The sequence below is a fragment of the Protopterus annectens genome, chromosome 6.part0 (genome assembly GCF_019279795.1).
Source record: "Protopterus annectens isolate FY-2018-M chromosome 6.part0, PAN1.0, whole genome shotgun sequence".
NCBI classification, from domain to species: domain Eukaryota; kingdom Metazoa; phylum Chordata; order Ceratodontiformes; family Protopteridae; genus Protopterus; species Protopterus annectens.
Window position 1 is genome coordinate 292,513,637 of NC_056737.1, and position 22,050 is coordinate 292,535,686.

Consider the following 22,050-nt stretch of genomic DNA (forward strand, 5'->3'; position numbering starts at 1 on the left):
AAGGCCCTTAAAAGGGTGTCCAATTATTACTGTGCAATATTAATATCCAATGGTAATTTGACTATACAGTCTAAGGCTTATCAGAGTGGCATATTACAATAAAATCTATATAAATATGAAATGTACTCTAGAGCTTATCTCTACACAAAGCAGCCACAGGTAGAAGGTTTTAAAAATATTTAATTATAAATAATTAAAACACAAGCCAAAACTACTACAACACAGAGATATCTAAGAGTTCACAGATCACACAGAAACTTAAAATAATACAGTAGGACAGGTCTGGTTTCAAAGAAAAATACCTAATTAATGTTTACTAGCTTCAACTCTTCCTACAAGATATCACAGTGCTACAAACTTACATGTGAGCATAACCAGAGTTTTGATAAGTTAGATGTCCAGATCAAAATGCCTCAGGTCTCTTGTGAGAAATAGTATTTAAACATCACTAACAAGCATGTCTCTAAGACCCTCCCAAAAGTACATCATTTTTGACACTTAGGTTTTCCCAGTATTCATATTGCATCATCTTAACACCTGGTCTGAGTTCTCAGGCCACAAACTGCATTATTTAGCAATCTAACCCCTCCTCAGAAACTTACAATGATACAAGACATTTCACATGTATATGCTAACAGAAACTAAAGCAATAAAAAGCACCTTCCACATCTAAATTCTGGTTATAAACTTTAGCCTTAAAACAATGGACATGAAATCTTCATCCAGCCGCCCTCGGGCCAAATTCTAACATGAAAGAATACAACATACTTCACTGGACCAGTAGAGTGCAATGTTGTCACATATTTTGCAGTTCCACATTTCACAGTGTTTTCCTACATTTAAAAACACAAGCCTGTATTTTACATTTATTTACACAGTTGATAGAATTATATATCAAATTCTATTTGACTACGCTGGCAGCCTTTGCCCATCTCTCCCCAATTGTCCCACCTGGCTCAAACCTCATATCAAAGACAGTGAAATTCTTCCCCCTGACCACCAAATCATACAAAATGACAGACCTAATAAGAAAGGAGAAGTCTAACAGTCATTCCATACACTAACCCCATTCCTAAATTCTCTCTTGCTGAACTATCCATAGCCCTCCTAAAAATCAACAAACGTAAAGCCTTATGTACAGCTGCCATCTACATTCCCCTCTGGTGATAACATCCCTATCCTTGAAGACATTCTCTCATGTTTTTTTTCCAACCTCGAAAAGGAAACATTCATCCTTGGCGATGTAAACATCAACTGGACCAACATCTCCTCACAATCTCTGAGCCAAACAATTAATCTCTCTAACTTCTCCCAGCTAATAAACTACCCTACCAGACCCAGTAAAGCAGCTCCTCTGGCACTACACTAGATTGGATCTTAGCAACTCACCCGAACCTAATCTGAAACAGCAGAATTATAACCGATCCCCTTAGCAACCACCCACCAGACTCTGCCCTCTGGAGTGCCTCTTTTCTCCATATACAACATTAGTACTTTTAAACTCATAATCTCACCAACTTCAATCCACAGACATTTTCCGACTGTCTGGAAAAAAAATTAATTGGGCCCCCTTAAAGATTCTGCCTCTGTACAGTGCAACTAATTACTTCAACTAAACCTTCCTAGACTTACTAAACAGCCTAGTCCCACTTAGAACAAAAATATTAAAAGCCAAAACTGTTCCCTGGCTATCTAAAGAAACCAGAAAACTAATGCACCTCGGAGACAAATGTTGGAACCAATACCAAAAAAATAAGTTAACTAACTCTCTAATTGAATTCAAACAACTCCACAACTCAGTGAAGAAACTAATAATTAAAGACCATAAGACTTATTACTCCAAACTCCAATCAGAACATAATTCTAACCCCAAAAAGTTCTGGAATTGCATTTCCTCCCTTCTAATCCCTGGTAGAAAAGACAATCCATGCCCTAACACAAACACCCCAGGTCATGAAATTGCATCTAATTTCAACACCTTTTTTGTTGACTGCACAGCCAAACTAACCACAAACATTCCCATACGTTCATAGGTAGGTACTGGGCTATCGGCCCGGGGGCCTACTTAAACCTAGCCAACAAGGTTCCCTGGCTTATGCCACCCAACAAAGTTATTTTCCTGTGCCACTGTCAAGCAGAGACACAGAAGTGATCCCCAGGGTGTATTTCCTATTTCCCATCCACTCATCAAGATTTTTCGTGAAGAGTGCTAATGAAGAACTTTGCTTGACATAGATGGGTAGCCTGTTCCAGAGAATGGGAAGTCTCTGGGACAGGAAGCTATCCCTCCAACATGTCCTGTTTATTGTGGTGACAAGGTTTAGGTCCCTAGAGCGTGTCCCATCTTCTCTCCCTCTCATATTCCCCCATCCACTGCTTTTCCCTCTAACACACCACCTTTTAGTCTTAAACCTAACCCCACCAGTTGCATAAGAAACTCTTCCTTAAACTAAAGACTTGCTCCTATGCTCCTGATAATCTGCCTCCATCCTTCCTTAAGATGGCTGCAGACAGCATTGCCCTCCCCATTTCCGTTCTTATCAACAGGTCCATCCAAGAAGCCTATGTCCCCTCACTCTGGAAGAAAGTTTTGTCACCCCTCTCAACAAAGATAGCAATAACATAGACACTTCTAACTTCCGTGCTACTTCTATTCTCTCACTTCTTTCTAAAATCCTTGAAAACTGCATTAATCACCAACTCTTGCCATACCTAACACACAATCATCTTCTTTCCCCAACACAACATGGTTTCAGGCCTGGCCACAGCACTACCATGGGTCAATATTATATACTTGAAGTTTCAAAACTTTGAACCTCATATGATCAACACCAAGTTTGAAACATCGAATATATAATAAAAAAGAAAAAAAAAAGAAAAACTTACCTAAACACTCTGAGCAGGGGGGGCAAGCCCCCCTACAACCCTCCTACTTAAATATACCAACTTCAAGATCGCACTTCAGTGCAGAAAAGGGAAATCTTCCCATTCTGTGCCATATGGAGCCCATTTGTTTTAACCTTCGAACTTGTAAAAGTTCGATCATATGGTGTTGACCATCTGACATTCGAACTTTTACAAGTTTGAGGTTATAATAGGAATCCACTACCACTGCTCTTCTGTCCTTCCTTGACACCATTAATCATGCTAGCAAATCTGGGAAAATCATATCCACCCTTTACTTAAATCTCTCCAAAGCCTTTGACGCTGTCTCACATCCTCTACCCTTATCTCAGATACCTCCCTCAATTTCTCTCCTTCCTCCATAGCTTGGTTTACAAGCTATCTTTGCAACAGACAACAAGCTGTTAAATGAAAAAATTCTACTTCATCCTTTCTCAACAATCCCTCCGGCATCCCCCAAGGCTCTACTCTCGGCCCTTTACTTTTCAATAGTTTCATTAACAACGTTCACAAATCCATAGGCAATACTACACTGATCCAGTATGCTGATGATTCAACAATTATCTATATAGCAAACTCTCCCTTCAAACTCCTTCAAAAAACCCAAACAGCCTTCTCCAATACCGAAACTCGGATGCTAAACAACCATCTTGCTCTCAGTGCTAACAAAACAAAAATCATGATATTCTCTCCTTCGAGAAATTTCACCATAGACAAAAGTTCCTTTAAAATAAAAAGCCACAATAACACTTTAATCGATATTGTACCTCACTCCAAACTACACGGAGTCACCACTGATGAACATTTAAAATTCGATATCCACATCCAAAATAATATATAAAAAAAGGTCTGCTGTATATACAAAATCACTATCTAACCACTTCTACCAAGACGTACTCTAGCCTCCTCCTACCTGGTCCCCTCTGTTATGTATGGTGCCCCTCTACTTACTCATCTCCAACTTAGCCTAAAAACAAACTGGAAACCTGCTATAACAAAGTCTGTAAATTTATTACAGGGTCCAAATACTCTGCCCATCACAGCCATTCTCCTCACTCCCTAAACTGACTTAATCTTCCTAATTACTTGAAATTCATACAACTCACCACTGCTCACAAATTCATATTCCAACCCTTTATCTGCCCCTCTCTTTCATCTATCTTAACCCCTTACCTCCCCAGTCATACTCTTAGATCTGAAAACCAAAACCTCCTTAAAATCTATAAATCCCTTTGCCTTCCTGGTCATTTGCTTCTATCACACTCCTTAGCTAAACTATGGAATTCTCTCCTCCCTCTCTCCACTGTACTCACAACCACTCTAATTTGAAATCTCTCCTGCATTCTTAACTTACCTCAGACTGGGACTGTTCCTGTTCCCTTCCCACCAGAATTACAAAGTTGTCTCTTTCAAACCTCCCTTCAATCTCATCTGCTATCACCTCTGATCACTAACATTATTGTTAGAACAAACCCTTAACTTGTTTAAACACTTTATGATTTGTACTTTTAATTATATTATCTGCATTACTTTTGACTTTATCTATATTTTAACAATTGTGTTTTTACACGTATACTCCCTGATTTTGTATTTTTATTTTAAATTGTATACTTATGCTTTTGTATACTGTATATTCCATACTTATGTTATATTCTGTTAACTGCTTTTGGTGCTTTTCTCCTCAGGCCTCCACTGAAAATGGGCTCTGCTTGGCCCAGTGGACATCCCCGGCAGACCTCTCAACCATACTGAATTCTTCAGTGTTTACCGGTTTTGAAGGCAACATAATGGGGTGCCATGAATTCCCACGTGCTCCTTTCAATTCCCAAATTTCCCGGGTGTTTTTTAAAAAAAATATTTTTTTTCAAAGTTACTGCTGATGTCATCACATGCAGGGGCGTGCTTGATGATGTCAGCTGAATAATACAGACTTTCAGCCTGTCAGAATCGGCTGAGTGCTTGAGAGGTGTGTACTACTCTTCTGTCTCTGTTTACCTTTTTCCGTACATGCAGTGCATGCCCGTCACACCTTAGCCCGTGGTTTCAACATGGATTGGATTGTGGAAGTTAGCACTGGCGAGAGTCCCTCTATGATGTGCTCCCAGGAGGACACTGCAGCAGAAGAATCCATTTGCAACTCTTATTAACTTTGCTTCTGAAGATGAGGAGAAGGGGTTTCTGTGGGCTGAAGTCACATTGGGCCTTCGTGTTTGGGATTCCGCTTGTCTTTCAAAGGCATTATTGGGGTAACAGTAACAGGTTATTCAAGTAAGGAGCAGACCTGCAGAAAAAGGGATGTTCACCTGTGATGTCGGATCAGATGTGTGCTGTTTTGTAGTGTTTACATAATGTCATCTATAGTGAGTTCAGGGTGAGAGATGGTCACGGACCGTATTTCTGCTATTGGTGTCTCCGTAATTGGTAGAGGCTTACTCACAGTCATTGAAGTAAAGCATTTTGGGCTGCTTTGTAGTGGGGAATGGGGATTCAAAAGTTGGATTGTATTCTGGCCAAGAATAGTAAACTGCTTGTCATTTTTTTTTGTTCAGATTTGCTTCACATTTCCATCAGATCACTGATTGTGGAAGTTAGCACTGGCACTGTTTTACATACTTAAACATATTTTATTTTAGGTAGGTGAAATTTGTTAGGATTGTTGCAGGCTTCTTGTGTATTTCATGTGGTTTTACTGTCTGGCAATCTTTTGGCCTAGTCATTATGTTCGTTTTGAGTTTGTGGAAAGTGCGCTCTTTTTTTCATTTCGAGTTTGTGGAAAGTGCTCTCTGTTTCATTTTGAGTTATGTTAGTGTGGTTAGCTTTTTGCCCAGCATCTCATCCTCTGTAAAAATGTAATCACTATCATCGAGTAAATCTAAATCACTCTGTGATGATTACATTTTAGAGAAATGGAGATTACTTAATGGCTGCTGCAGGCATTAGGTACTACGTTTTAACTCTTACTTAAACGTTACGGCAGGCATTTGTGCATTTTAGAGAAACTTTTTCATAGGTTTAGTTGCTTAACTTTTACTTAAAAATGACAGCCGTTAGCTTAACGTGATTACTGCTGTGCCGCTGCTGCAGAGAAACTGCGTTTTACTTAATGGAACAGTGCTTAACATAATACTTTCTACAGAGAAACTCTAATAATGTCAGGAAAGTGTGCTTACTTTTAACTGTTTATGGCAGCCACCTGTTGGCTTAACATGATTAATTCAGTGTTGCAGAGAAACTGTGTGTTTTACTTAATGGAACTGTGTTTAACCAGAATACTTTCTGCAGAGAAACTGTACGTATTGGCAAGCAACTGTGCTTTCACTTAATGTCAGGAAACTGTCGCACTTAAGTGCAGAGTGCAGACCGGTTGTGGTGGGTGTTTGAGATTGTACGAGCATTGTGTGTGTGTGTGTGGACCAGGCCCAGTTAGTTATATCTGCTGGTTAGAGTTACTCAGACTCAAACCCTGTACCTTAGGTAATTTTTTTTAATGCAACATAGGCAATTTATTCCTTAAGGGCAACAGGCACTTTATTTGTAGATGAAACAATGAAATGTTAAGTTGCTTGCTAGTAGCAACTTCTTCATTAGTTACAGATCTTACAGATCTCTTTAATGTGGACTTATTTAGATGATTTTTACTTCTGCAGAGATTGTGCATATTTACTGATACTGGTGGATTGTAGAAGTTTGAGTAGACTCTTATGATGTTCTGAAATGGGCAGTTTTGTCATTTATTGGTTTTTCCATTTTGTTTCATTGCTTACTGGAAAAATGTTCAAAACAATAAATTTAAAACATTCTTATAAGTGTGTTGTATTATACAAGGAATGTAATTTAATACAATCAGGAAGGTGTATCAAAGAACACATATATGTTTCGTGTGCAAGGGGCATACGATTTGAAAGCAGCCCAAAGGTAATTTTTATCCACCAGTGGCCAGATGCATTTTCTTTGAATGTGGGTTTCAGTGCTGTTTCAATGAATGTGAGTTTCAAGGAAGGGAAGTTTTAATGCTAAGTCTATTTTCTTTATGAGACTGCATTACTTTTTTAGCAGATGTCTATTAGTGTTTGTGCTATAAAATGTAAACTAAAGTTTTAAATAAAATCCAAATAATCATTGTAGAAGTAAAGATATATCAACATTACAGTGTTTATGGTAAATAGGGCAAAATAGCCAAGTTATGGGACATTGGAATGGCTGCAGGGGGGAGGGCTTTGTATGGGGGGCCCAATTCGACCATGATTTTGTGAGGGCTGAAAGGGCGGCAAACTCAAGCTATGCCGCTGATCAGTAGGCCATGGAGAATGACTTTTGGAGGTCCTACCAAACTATAATATTCTTTCTATAAGATTAGAATATTGCCTACCATTAAATGCCCTACGTTTACCACAAAACCCACATACTGCAAGCCACCAAAAACAAAATCCTAATGGTCATCATCTTCTCCCTCCCCAGTGAACATCATTGCTGCACATTTCAAAAAAATGGCATTGGTTACCATTTACTACAGGGTCTGGGCTGGGGCCATATTTGGGTTGTCTGTTCTTCAGTTTACGTTTGAAAGTTGGTATCCCACAATTCCATTGGCGTGGGCGGGGTTACATAATTATGTATGTAAATTTTATGTTAATCGGCATACAGATTTGTACCTATTTTTATGGGCCTTTGTCCAGATTTTTGATGTTTCCAGGTTGAGTGGTATGATCCCTGGTCATAAAACTGAAAATAAAATAAAATAAAATAAATAATAAATTAATCTGATCCTCATAAAATTTGTGATTTTCCGGCAAATCACTGGGATGATCTAAGGACTGAAGTAACTAAATAATGAAATACATTTGTGTTTCAGACTTTATATCCTTCAGAAAAATGCATGTTAAGACAAATCCTGTTATTCTAGCAACTTTCTAAGTTTGTAAGAGCAATATTTAAACTATGTTCCTATTTTTGGGTCTTTGTCCCTCCATTCTATCAGGCTTTGTCCAGATTTTTTGCACTAAGAGGTTAAGAGGCATGACACTGTGAAAGTTGGTGAATCAACCTGTACCAGTAGAGCTGTCACTATTCACTAATAAAAGAAAACACCAAAATTGCATAAACTACAGAAAAAGCGGAAGCAGCGTCTTCATAGATCACACAACAAACTAAAATTTTAATAAGCACTTTTCGTCTTAAAACTAATGCCAGATTTCATCAGATAATGCCTGGCCTACAAAAACGAAGACGCTTTTATACAAAAGACAATCCCCCCTCATAATGACATCATCTTAAAGGCATACAAAACAGTAACTAAACCATGTCAAAAATATATTTAAATATTTACTTATAAAAACCTTTTAAAAATAATTATGTTTTAACAACAATGAAAGTGTCACTTTGTTAAAAATTAAGAGTAAAATTACCTTTTAAATGCTTTAAATGTGAGAAAACTAGTAATAGACAATGTTTCATTGAGTCCTGGAAAGGTAGCAGCATTAAAATGTACTTGCCAAAACAATTCTTTCATTTCCAAGTGTAACCCAAAAGGAGCACCTCTAACATTGGGAATCATTTTCTCCATTACTGAAAATTTAAAGTGATGACCAGAAAAAGCAGCTACATGCCTAGCTAGGGCGTTAGCTACATTTAAATTAGAAATGGCATAAAGATGTTCTTTTATTCTTTCTTTCAACTTGTGTTCTGTTTACCTATGTAATAAGCAGAACAGCGTTCACATAGGGCCTAATGGCCCAGGGCGTTTACAAGCCTAGCCGTGTAAAAACACTAGTACCCTTATTGAGCATAGTTAGATGATGGATGTTAGCAGAGCGATTTTGTGATCAGCACCAACTGGCCCGGTCTAGTTGTTAAAATTGCACTTGAATAGGGTCACTGAGGAGCACTGCTTCACATGAAATGTGGCAATTGCTGTCAGATACATGTTTCCCAGTATGCTCTGTTTATGTCACAGGCTAGGTTGAGATCCCTAGAGGAAGTTATTCTAGTCCCATTGGATTTGCAGATGTCCAGCATTTGCAGGAGGTTAGGATATGAGACTGCTCTGTAGGCCAGGCATAGGTTGCCTCTCAACATATACTGAGTACTGTGACAGGTCTTTCAGTCTTTTCACATAAGTCATGTTTTGAAGGCCCTGGATTCTCCCGGTCACAGACTTCTGTGATTTCTCCAATAGCTGCAGGTGTCTTGTGAGGTACAGACAGAAGGGAGCATTGTATGCAATTAGTGGTCTGACAAGGTTAGAATACAGCAGAGCTATGAAGTCTCTGGTCTTGGATGTGATGGCTTTATTTATGAGGTGCACAGTGTAGAATGTGTGTCTCACCAATATGGAAACACAGTAATTGAAGTGTGGAATGCTATCAACATGTGTTCCCACGTTTTGCAATGCTGTGTTTGAGCTGAGGGGTGCCATGCATATCATAATTAACAGGGGTACTTCATTGCTAAAGGGGACAATGAGCAATTTTTTGCTTTAAGGTTCAGTCTGTGAGTTTGGTACCAATCATTTGTCTGTGTCAGTGCCTTCTGTAATATGTTAACATTGTTGGGGGACTCTATATAACTGCATCTAGTTAACAGTCATCTGCAAACTTGGTAAACCACAAACCATCTACTTTTCCTGGGCTTCAGAGAAATAGTTTCCAAACCGTTGAGGGCCCAGCACAGATCCTTTTGGTATTCCACTAGTAAGTGATCTAGTGGTGGAGGTTCAGTCCTCAACTTTGTCAGTGTATGTTATGTCGGTGAACCAGTTGGTTATCCATCTAGTAATGTATGGCTTAGTTCCCAGATGGGAATTTTCTCTATGATATCTGAATGGGGGATAGTGTTAAAGGCCTTGGGTAACACATCATAGACAGTATGTCCTGTCATCCTTCAGACAGGTCTTTCGGATCAATATCAAAGAAGTCTACTAAGTTTAATAGCAAGATCTACCCGTGACAATAACAAAGTGGGTTGGGTCAAGTGTGCTGAAGGTCACCTATGTCCCTATGGATAAGGTCCATGCTAATTTCTTCCGTAGCCTTGCAGATAAGGCTGTTTAGGCTTATGAGTCAATAGTTCTAGTTCTGCATGTTACCAGACTAATGTGCATTGCATATCACCACAACATTTGATGTTAATTTCTGTTGTGTACGTAATATATGTATGGGAAAAAAAGTACTGAGACACCACAGTTTCAGTGCTTGGAGAGTCAACACATGACTGTAATGCAAATATGTGACATACTATTAGATAGGACCTTCAATTTGTTTTGTTTCCACATGTAAGTTCATATCATAGACAAGAAAAAGACTGTAAACAGCAGTAATACATAATAATATTTTTATTTTATTTTCCATAGCATGGCGAGCATCAGGTTTGCGTGATGGTTGGCAAAGTGTTCGCACATGCGAGATAAACATTTCCAATACTATCCATGTTTGCAAGTAGTTAAGCAGTGTGGAAATGTGAGCAGCACTACTAAAGTCTGAGAGTTAGTACTGAGTCTATGAAACACACCTACTGCTCAACTGACTCTGTGGCGGCAGGTGTAAATGCATTGATACATTTCTTTTTTGAGCCTAGATGATATTGAGTTCAAATCTTAGTGTATCTAATACTTCTGAAGGCTTTTAAATAGAGTGATAATGCAATGACATGAATTCTTTAGAGTACATGCATTGCTGTGTGTTGGCAATACTCAGCAAGGTTAAGCAACACTGAGCAGGGATAACCACATCATTGTACCATCACTATGCATTGGTGCAGAATGCTCACTTCTGCGCAAAGATAGAGCCCAAAAAGTGTATGGATCCACTGCTTTTTCTGCTATTTATGTGTGTTGTGTGTGATTCTATTTTTTGGACCAGATTACGTGTTAAAATGGGGTAGAGAGAAAAGTAATGAAATAGGGAGCAAACTGGGGGAAGAACAATGGGAAAGCAGTATAGGAATGTCCAGGAGGAAGGTAGGAAAGAACCAAAGCTATCCCTTTCTTTAATGGTGTAAACTGAAAATATGTGCAGAATATTAACTGAATTTGGACTGTCACCTCCACAAAGAGGGGTGACAACAACGCATTCATGATGTTCAGCCAACTGGACCAAATTAAGTGTGTGAAGAAGACAGGTGCAAAACGAAGAGCTTTGTATGGGACAATTTTTTTTTTTTAATTTAAAGAGTTGAATGTTGGAGAAGGGACATAAGTATGTCTGGATCAGGTAAATTGGGTAGGTGAGGAAGCAATGGCAAACATACAAGACAAGCAAGACAAGACACAGAGATGGTTATGGATGCAAAAGGTTGGGGGACACCATGATTGCGGTGAGGGAGGGGACAATGCAGGCTCATGCTCATCAAGCTTGGAGACAGTGAGAATCGAGTCCTCACCCATTGAACTACCATCACTGTCACCTTATTTTGCTGGTGGCTGGAGTGCTTGATGTCTCCTCCTCCTTCGATTGACCATGAGGACAGCAACCTCTCCATCTGGCATAGGCATATGCCAATGGTGCAGCACATGACCCTATGCACCATCCCTGGAAACTTGTTGCAGGTGATGAAATCACCACCTCTGCCACTGCTCCAGGAGGGTACCACTGCACCAGCTTCCATGGCAGTATTACCTGAGGGTGCAGCTAATGCAGGGGCAGCAGAGGCAGTGCTGCTAGGTTGGCTGCCAGATGTGCTTGGTATCAGTGCTGGAGCTGGTGAAACATGGGCAGGCTGATCCACTGGGGCTGGCCTAACTCACTGTGCTGTTTAGCATTTAGTGATGTGGTACACATGGATGACACGGAGACATTTTGATGACCCATAATAGAAAATAAAAAAAGAGAGATAAGGTTGGGGTGAGAGTAAAACAGAGAGAAAATTACTACCATCATATGTGACACACAATGCATTAATACAATTATACAACTCTTTTATGTAAGTATTATATTAAGTATAAATCCTAACAGAGACACACTACCACCACAGATTGCTGAAAGTAATCATTGAATGTGCATTTATGCATGTTCCAGTTAAACAGATTACAGTTTACAGCAGGACATTTGTAACACTGGTATAGAGTTTTCAATGTAATGTAAATATTTTTTAAAAAATAACAATAATGTATAGTTGTGAATTGTGGTATTTGAACCCACAATCACTGACTGCAGTCTAATATTGGACTCTTCCTTTTACAGTTGGGATATGCATTCTCAATTTGACACAACTCTATAAAATACTACAATAACACTTGTCTTCTGCTGCATACATACCACTCAGTATCTCCAACTGAGCAACATGAGCTTGCCGAATGAACAGAAGAGCATTATGCATACCAGTCTTGCCTACATTTAACTTTCTAAGTCTTACAAGTACTCTGCTAATTTCTAACTAACACAGATAAGGGCTGTCAGCAGTCTCAAATTTCCCCAACCAACTGTATCTCTTTTTCTCCTGTGTAGGTCATTAAAATGATGCCTACATTGCTCTCCAGTGCACGGGATTCCAGTGGTACTGGATACAGCCTGGGCCAAACAATTCCTTGCCTCAGACTTGTACTGGAAGCCAGATTAGTCACCTTGCAGAAGACTCCTGGACACCCCACCTCTGTGCCCTAAACCTGATACCTTCCTCTCTAATGCTAGCCATGTCTACCAGCCAAACTGGAGCAATGGAAACTGATGCTTTCCCGCCGATTCCAGTTACTGCATTTACCAGTACTGCACAAACCTGAGCAACATGTTTGCATGATGTTAAGCAGAGAGCAGCAGTGCCAAGCAGGGAGGAATTAAATAATTGAAACTGGAAGGTTAATCTGACACTTGGTCTTAGTTTGAGGGATGTGTATTGATGCAGCCTGGAAATATACATTGAAAATTAAAAGGTAACTATTAGGTGAGTTAGGTTTGCAGACAAGCACTGGGGGCATAAATGTAATTATCTGACATTTGTTTTTACCTTTATAGAAAACTGATTTTTTTACACTGTGGGATTCAAACCTAGGCATACGGGACAAAACATTTTCTTCCACAACACTGATTTTCCACCTTTGCTACAGAAGAAGTGCTGATCAGACATAGTCAGGAACCATACATAAATACAGGTGACAGTATGAGCTATTACATATGTATGTATGTGACCTAACAAGGTTATAGGATGGACATCCAGTTCTGTATGTGTCTTTGGTAACTGTGAAGGTCATGCAAGTCCAGATAGCAGAATTATACTTACAGAACTATAGTGCACAGTATACCCTCAGTCATACATCTGAAAACACAATAATGGTGTCTCATCTTGCATACATATAATTCATATCAGCTCCACTATCTAAAGTGTTATATGTTACAGTGAATATAATGGGAAGTGGAACAACAATAAAAGTGTATAGAATATCCTATAGTAAAACCCAGGACCATGTGTATGGCTGTCCTACATGTACACCCTTTGCAACAAGAATTTTGAAATAACACTCGTCTATTTTTCAGTTTATTGCTATAAACTGCACGGCCACAACAATAACAAAAAAGTTGCACACCCTGTACTACAACCCAGGACAATCTGTACTCCAGTCCTACACTTACACCTGCTGCTATAGTACTAGTTACATGACATTCCCTAATTTACTAATCATTCTTAACGTCTCTGTGTTAACTGCTGTGCAACAACGCTTAGTGGGTTTCCGCGGTGCCCAGCAGAATTAATTGAATGTATATAGTTTCAATTATTGGCCATCTAGGTCTTGTCTGCAGGTGTTCTGTCTGTTTCCTGTCTGGGCTAGTTGTCCAGTTTGTACACTGCTGCACTTCGCGTAAATGAGATAAACACAGCCAAACCTGTCCTCTGTTTCCTGTGATTGTGCTAAGTGGTGCATCATGCAAACACTGGCCAAAACATAAATAAAAAAAATAAAAAAAGCAAGAAAGAAAAGGAAAAATGGGGCAAGCAGTTTATATGAGGAAAAGCAATCAATGACATACACATTAGAATATATTGGTTTACATAACATATTTCTACATAGGTCTGGATTTGAACTCTCACTCCAATGAACCTTCAGAACACAGGAAGGGTGCCTTATCCCTCTTGCCACACAAACAACTTTGCAGCAAGGAACTGAAATCATTCTGCATATAACCAATTGCAACATCCTCTACAGTAATAAGAAACCATTCAATTTTTATTTGTACATTTATTATTTTTGGATGTAGTGCACTAAGTGATCACAAACCATTTATGACTATTGCTTGCAAATATACAACTCTGTCTTATTTCTCTGCTTGTTGGTCATTCTTCTCTTATCTGACCAATAATCTGAGACATGCAGTCTGTAAGCCATTCTATATCATTGGCCTTAAAATGTGTGAGGATATTAAAGGGCAATAATATCATATGCAGTTGCCAACAAATGAAGGGGAGGTTGGATGTTAATGAACAGAACCTGTGAATTGTGTGTGGTTTACTTACATTTCCAGCCTTACATATAACACTTTGTAAGTCAAACCTGACACGCCCACTGGATGTAGGGCAGCCTGCAGTGCTGTTGTGTTTTCCTTCTCCCAACCAGAAATCATTCACAGTCGCAATCCATTGAAAATAAACACTGAGGGAGTACCTGCACTATATTGACATTTGCTACACAGAGCCAAGTATTTAGGATTCAGCAATTCTAATAAGTTCACACCTGATTTGCATCTTCACTGTGCTAACAGTCCTGCATCTACACCATATAAAAAGGCAACTGTGCAGCTAGGAAAACTGAATGTGAGGAGACTTGTTTATGTAGAAAACACAGAACAGAGGCTATTTCTTTGGGATATTTCTGCACAGAGGATTACTGAACTTGAGAAGGTATGCTTGCATTCTGTCAGCTATATATTGCATATGCTGGAATGTAATTAAGAAAAATATGAAGTAAAGGCTTTTGCACTTGTATTTGTATGCATCAGAAGTGTACTAATGCCATGGGCATGTTTGTCAAGGCATTTCACAGGTATACATGATAGGCAATACCTTAAAATGGAATGTTCTGTGATAAATCTGTAGACATGTTTCAAGGGCATTTCATTTGATAGTACTTTTAGCATTTCAAAGATGGCTTATTAACAAAAATTGCTTGTTCTTTTGGGGGGTAGCAAAGCTATATTTTTGTTATAGCACAAACAAGGATATGTTGCTGTTGTTACTCTCTTTTTGCATCCAGCCTGTTGATCATATTTCAAATCTCTAGACTGTTTTATGTTTCTTCAGTGGGTAATACTGAGATGCTACCTTTTCTGTTTTATCTGGGAACAGTTATTTTGTAGTTATGCGATATTTATATGTATTATCCTTCTGTTGTCTTTTGAGACAACAAGGACTATCCACCCAGGTGTCTGAATCCTTGAAGACTATCCTTCACTGGTGCTGAAAAGCAGGTTATCATTTATGCTTTTAGGCAATATGATGCCTTCCTACTTGAAAAGGGATGGGGAGATATGTCATACAGAATGCAGATTTGGCAGCAGATTGTCAACGATGTTAATGCTGTGGATGGCCACAATAGGACATATGAGCAGGTGCACCACAGGGCCACTGACATGATCTCATCTGTCCAGAGGAAAGCAGTTGCAGTGGGCCATGATTGGATGGGTACTGGGGTGGGCTGCAACACAGCCACTACTAACACCAAATGAAGAGTTCCTGTCCACTGTTAGGGATCCAGACAGCTTCCAGGAAAGTTCAGAACAGCATGTCCTCGCCATCAGGGTTACTGTTTCAGGGCAGCAAGAATGTCCCACAAAGAGCTTCTAGGTAGGCTTTTGTATCTCAGTTGTTGAATACTGTTGTATAGTAAAACAATTTAAATCAATATGTTACTTCTGATTCACATGATTTTTTTTTTTTTGAGGAGGGGACTGAAGATTGTTACAGTTAACAACACATTCTGATTGATTAGTGTAGGTTGCAGATGTCACCCAAGTTCTTGTTGAAAGTAGAGTTAATGGGTGTATAAAGGGGTAAAAGTATTACCCTCTGTGTTAATGTTAATTGTGATAATGTTGTCCTTACCTTTTGCTTAACTTCTTCCAGGACCATCTGGCATGCAGAGGATACATTCATGTTCAGTTGGCAAGCCAAACATTTTTTTGTAAGTACTTATGAACAATTCAAAGAAATATTTTAGTGTGTGATGTTGATGTCAAGACTGTTGTGTGTATTGTTGTACTGCCTAATAGTGGCAGCACAGTCATTTTGTTGGCATATATTGTAGTATAGTAGTTTAGGTATTAATTGTTTCTGTGTTTGTTGCTTATTAACACAGGTGATCCTGACAGTGGAAATGTGGGAATTCTACCACCTGACATCAGTATATCAGCAGACTCTGATGATGATGGTGGCCAAACAGAGATACAGTTAGGGGTGCAGATGTTGAATCTGACACTGAGGTTGACATACAGCCATCCCTTGAAATTCCATCACACACACAGTCAGTAGGCCTATGCCTACCCATTACAGCCAGCCCTCAGATATTGGACAGGTGGAGGATAAGGCAACTGATCAGGGAAGTGTAGTTAGTGTGGGCAGCGTGTCACAAAGGAGGCCTGCTGTCCATCTTCCACCTGATCCAGGGAGCCTCTTCCCATGCCATTCAACATATGTTTAGGGCCATCATGGAGGCACAGGCATGTTCCCATAGATGATCTGGAGAAATGTTTAGGATCATAGATGTTACACAGGCTGATATGGGTGACTGCCTCCACCATGTTGCTGACTCAATGGATCAGATGAATGACACATTGGAACAAGGGGTGTCTGTGAAGTAACGTCTGATAGGAGCGAAATGACATCTTCATGGGTGTAGGTCAGCCACATCATCTGCTGTTAGCCAATGTGGCCGTGCCTGATCACACTCTCATAGTGGCAGTACTTCCACTGCTCCATCAGTGGGTAAGCTGTCCATACCCAGATGTGTCAGGCCATGGGGTCATGGTGCTAGGCATCCTCATGAGTGTAGCTCGTCCAGCAGACATCAGTCACATTCAGATAGCAGCTGTGCATCTGACTGTAGGTGTGGAGGTGCCAGTGCAACTCCTGGCCAAGCCAGTTCTCATGGTCGGGGATGACAAAGATGAACTGCCACCTCTACCATACAGGTCTCACACCTGTTGGACATACGAAGATATAAAGCTAGGACAGAGCTTGGCTGTGTTCATGCAGACACTCACACACCAATTTCACCTGGAGGACCCCTACAGACACACACACACACACACACACACAACAGTTACATGGTTCTGCCATGAAGCTTAAAACTCATTTTGTCTCACTGGCCATTTGTTGGTTTAACCAAATAACTGCATGCTTCTCTTTCTTACACACACACATTCACTGACCTTTTGTGTCAGCCTAGGCTTCCTGCACCCCCCACACACAAAACACTCTGTGCAAGTGATGATAACTGCGCCATATCCAAGTTTTGCATCTTTTGGATTGAGGTATACATACGCTTTGTGTTTAATGCTCAGGTTGCATAGCTGACTTAGTGCTTAGTATATCTGCATTTGTGATACTGAACTGGTAATTGTACCTTTAACTTATATTGTTCTTAGAAAGTGAGACAGCTGATAGCATCAAAATTTTCCAACTTTATTGTGAATGATCTTCTAAGGGTTGTGAAGCCTGAAACTGAAATGTGTATCATTACTTTGTATCTTCTAACTTTAATGATTTTCCAGTACAAATGTATGGTGCTAAACTGGGGGCATGCAGTGACCATCACTACTTTTGAGAGGTGCGACTGTGCGAATCTTTGATGCCTAAGGCCTACTACTTAAGGATGGACACATATAAGTCAAATAAGTCTCTGCTGTCGCATGTTGACGTAATTTCTATACAAATCTCCCACCTTTTACTTGCTTACACTACCAAGTAACAAAATGCAAGGATGTCACTCATTCATATTATTACACAATGCATTCCAAGTTCAGTACTTACCTTGTAAATCCAGCAGTTGCAACAGTTTTAGTTCAGGGCAGACTCTGTCTGATGTAAGCAGTACGCAGCCAATACATGGGAATGTAAAGGTTGTGAGAGTTGTCTGGCATCAATCTTAGTATATGTATGTGCATAGCAGGAAGGTTTTAGGGCCTTAGATAGTGAGTGAGTGTGCTATGTGTTGTCTCTTAGCCAATGCAAGGGCATATTGAGCACACCTACATCCGCCTACACCCACAGCAGCTGCTAGTTCCCCCTCTGACTCTTCATCTGCATGTGGCTGTGCTGACCTTGGCTTTGGTGGTGGGATGTGTGCTGCTTCCCCTTGTTGATCTTGCTGAAGCTGTGTTCTTAGGATGATGTTGTGCAGCATGGCACATACTGTGAATATTTCAGTACATGTCCGTGGACTGTACTGCAGGGCTCCCCCAGATGTATCTTGGCACCAGAATCATGACTTCAGCAGCCCAAACACATGTTCTATGATACTTTTGGTTTGAACGTGTGCCTCATTATGGCGCTCTTCAGCGGATGTGTGTGCATTTCTAATGGGTGTCATCAGTCATGGTTCCAGTGCATAACCTGCATCCCCCAGTAAATGACCCTGTGGGATATCCTCCCTAGTGAACATGTGATACAGTTGGGAGGTGTGCCAGATATGTGAGCCATGACAACTGTCAGTGTTGCCAGCACACACATTCAAAATGATCCCGTGACATTATAGACAACTTGGCAGTTAATACAGCAGAAGCAATTTCTATTTATGTGGAGCCTTCCTGGTTCCACAGGTGGTGCATAATTTCTATATGTGTGCAATCTAAAGCACCCAGTACTTCAGGGTAGTGTACTACTGGGTAGAACGCCTCCATATTTCTGGGTCCATCCTCAGGAGTATGGGGAAAATATATGTGATCACTAGCATGCTGGAGCATAGCATTCAAGAATTGATGGAGGATCCTGGATGCTGATGCCTGTGAAAACCCCAGCATGTCCCCTGTTGGTCTCTGAAAGGTACCTGTAGCTAAGATTCTAAGTGCTATACATACCTTTGTCTCCACTGGGATGGGTTCCCTTCGGTTTGCCATGGTTCTGATTTGAGGATTTCGGAGATTGCAGAGTTCCTTTAGTGTATCTCTAGCAACCCTATAGCATTCTACAATTTCCAGATCATGTAGGTTGTGATAAGTTAAATGGGGCCTGAAAACTCTTTTTTTTTCTTGGCCTTGGTCTATTAGCAGCAGCAGCAGCAGCATAGACTTCAGCCTGTTGCACATGCACGAGTTAAAGTAACAGTAGCCCCTAACATTGTTTCTGTGTAGACTCCTTTCCGTGACTGTATTTCAATAGGGTTTGAAATTCACAGAGAAAATCGGCACTGAATCTATATAGTTGCTTTATAGCTTGTTGAACAGCTCCTCCATCTTGGATTGGTTAATTAGCATGCATTTCAGCTTCTTGTGCTGTAATTAGCATGCCAAGGTGTTTACCTTATTTGTGTGGCAGTGCGCGCCACTTACTGAATCAAAAACAGTGTGCTACCATGTGCACGTCACAGTAAACGAACCATGTATTCTTTATTGAATCTGGTTCATTGTCTTTAGGTGACTAGCTAGACACAGAAATACAGAACTCTCTTTTACAAAGTGTGCCTTCCTAGATGAGCCTTGTTAAACAATGATGTTAAAAGATGTGTTTCATAAAGTGAAATTCTGATTCTGTATAAACTATAAATCTGGTGCTCTCTGGATTGAACGACTATCTTATTTACAGATTATAAGAAAAAGTTACTGAATGGTGCAGCAGTAGCATTGTCGCCTCACAGCAAGATGTTCTCCCGTTCGATTCTCGGCTGGAGCACCTTCTGTGTGGAGGCTGCATGTCCTCCTCGCGGTCGAGTGGCGTTCGAAAGACATGCATGAATGGGCGTGCCTTCATTGAAGGTTGAGAGTCGAGCTGGCACCTCGGCACCGTAAAAAAAAATCTACTGCCAATCATTAGCGGACCAGTGTTCCGCTGTGGCGACCCCGAACCAGGAAAAGCTGAAAGAAGAAGAACAAGTAAAAGCTCTTGAATAAAATAATGAGTATTAACATTCCGAAAATATGCCCAGCCCCTAACTCACTTCTTTTGTTTTCTATTAGCTGCTACTGTGACATTTGTCCTGTGCACTGCAGCTCTGTTATGTTGTCAACAACCACTTCTAGAGGTGCACAACAAACTAATGAATTTTGCATTTCTTTGTATAGGATTTTTTCCTTCTTTATGCCCTTTTTCATAAATCAAGGTAGTAGTCCACTCTACCTATCATGCAGATGGCTTTATGGATATCCCTCAGCATTTATATTATCACACCAACAAGCTGCATATTGTATTAGAATTAAATAGCCTTCATCCACGTTTCTTTTTCATACCTTTTTCCAACATTCAGCTTCTAATAAGCAAATATACAGAACTTTTTAAGGAGGTAGGGAGATCTGCAGTGATGTTTTTGTGTTTTAAATCAATAGTCTACTGAGGAAAAAAAAACTTGAACAGATGTTTTTGTTGCATGGAGAACAGATTAAACATTTTAATTTCAGTCCCTAATACGGACGCTTTTTCTGATACAACTCTGAAACAGCCACCAAATAAATTCCATTACAAAGGTGCATTTAGGACAGTCCTAATTTTCTCTGTTTCACCATTGTTACATTTACTGAACGCCATCCAAGTCTCTGTAAAGTCTGTCAAATGCCATCTTTTGCCCTTAGACTGTCAAAGAAAGTGTCTCAAGACAACTGTGCCAAATTCAAAGTAGAAAGACACGCACTTTTCCTGATTTCCCAGTTCACCTACATTTACAGATGTCATGTCACTGCCTACTCTCCTGACTCACTGAATTCAGTAGTTGTTATAAAGTTTGCCTGCATGTGGTGTTACACTGTGAAGCAGCATTTCCTGACGTAAGTATGACTTGCATGCTAAAATCATTTTTAAATAGCTATTCCATTTCATCTTTATTCTCTGATTATTGACAACACAACATGCCAAGCATGAAAACAATCAAGAAATTACCTTCACTCTATCTCTTACCAGGTATTAGGACTGTAAAAGATTCAGTGTATCATTTATCAACACAGAAGAAATCATGCTTTAATGATAAAAGAAAACTCAGCAAAAAATCTTCAATACATTTCAATAATTAACAGTTCTTCCATATAATCCAGTCATGCAGTAGATGAACAGAAAAAACTCTGCTTATCATGCAATACGTCATTTGATGGTGCATTCTAGTAGGACAGCTCAGGTGTACACTTCTGATCAGTAGCTGGCTGTTTAAGACTTTGACAATTCTGAAATGATCTGCTACAAATTAAAACAAGTGAATGAGAAACTGCACAGCTCTTCTGAAGTGCACTAAGGTTCTGTGCAGTGATATGTAAGCCTGATCAGATATTACTTTCCTATCCATTACTAGAAACAAAAATTAAATTTTCCTGGTTTCATCAAGGCATACCTCTCAACTGTACAGATTCTGGCAGAATGCCCAGACTTTTGCCTTATATTTTTGGACCATTTTTCATAAAATGGTGGCTTTCTGGCAAATTAGTGGCAAATCATTAAAGACTGAAGTTAGAAAATAATGAAAGACATTTGAGTTTTAGACTTCATAGCCTTCAGAAAATTCATGCAAATGCAAAACCTGTTATTCTATCAACTTTCTAAATTTTTAAGAGCAATATTTCAAAAGTGTCCCTATCTGTACCACTTTTTTGTTATGGCTTTGTCCAGATTTCTTACTCTTAGAGGTTGAGAGGTATGTCAAAGTGTACTGTTAGTTACTCTGTTTTGAGGAAAGAAAACAGAAACCCTCACTTATAAAATATAATGCAAAGGAATCCATACTTGTTAAAGGTTAGCACAAGCAGGGAAGAAAAGGCCCAGATCAGGTGCATTTACAGATGGGATGAAACACCATAGCTGGGATACAGCTTAGACATGGGATCCATTTCCACACATCAAGAAAATAAATCAGTAAGGTCAAGAAAAGATACAGCAGCAAAGCAAGAAAATTCTAAGTTCTTGTCAAAATGTGACTTTTGCACTTGTATTTTTTTTTAAACAGCCTTGAAAAACAAATAATAAAACCCTCCACGTGAAAAGGTACCTAATAAGAAGTTATTAGATGTTTCAGCATGGTCATTTAATTTTCTCACA

The 22,050-nt window shown here is 39.6% G+C and overlaps 1 protein-coding gene across 1 annotated transcript in view; it reads right to left on the bottom strand.

The window, feature by feature from the left end:
- Positions 1–22,050, bottom strand: part of LOC122804269 (aarF domain-containing protein kinase 1-like) — a 1,777,942-nt gene that overhangs the window by 873,577 nt on the left and 882,315 nt on the right. The gene's annotated exons all lie outside the window — the stretch shown is intronic.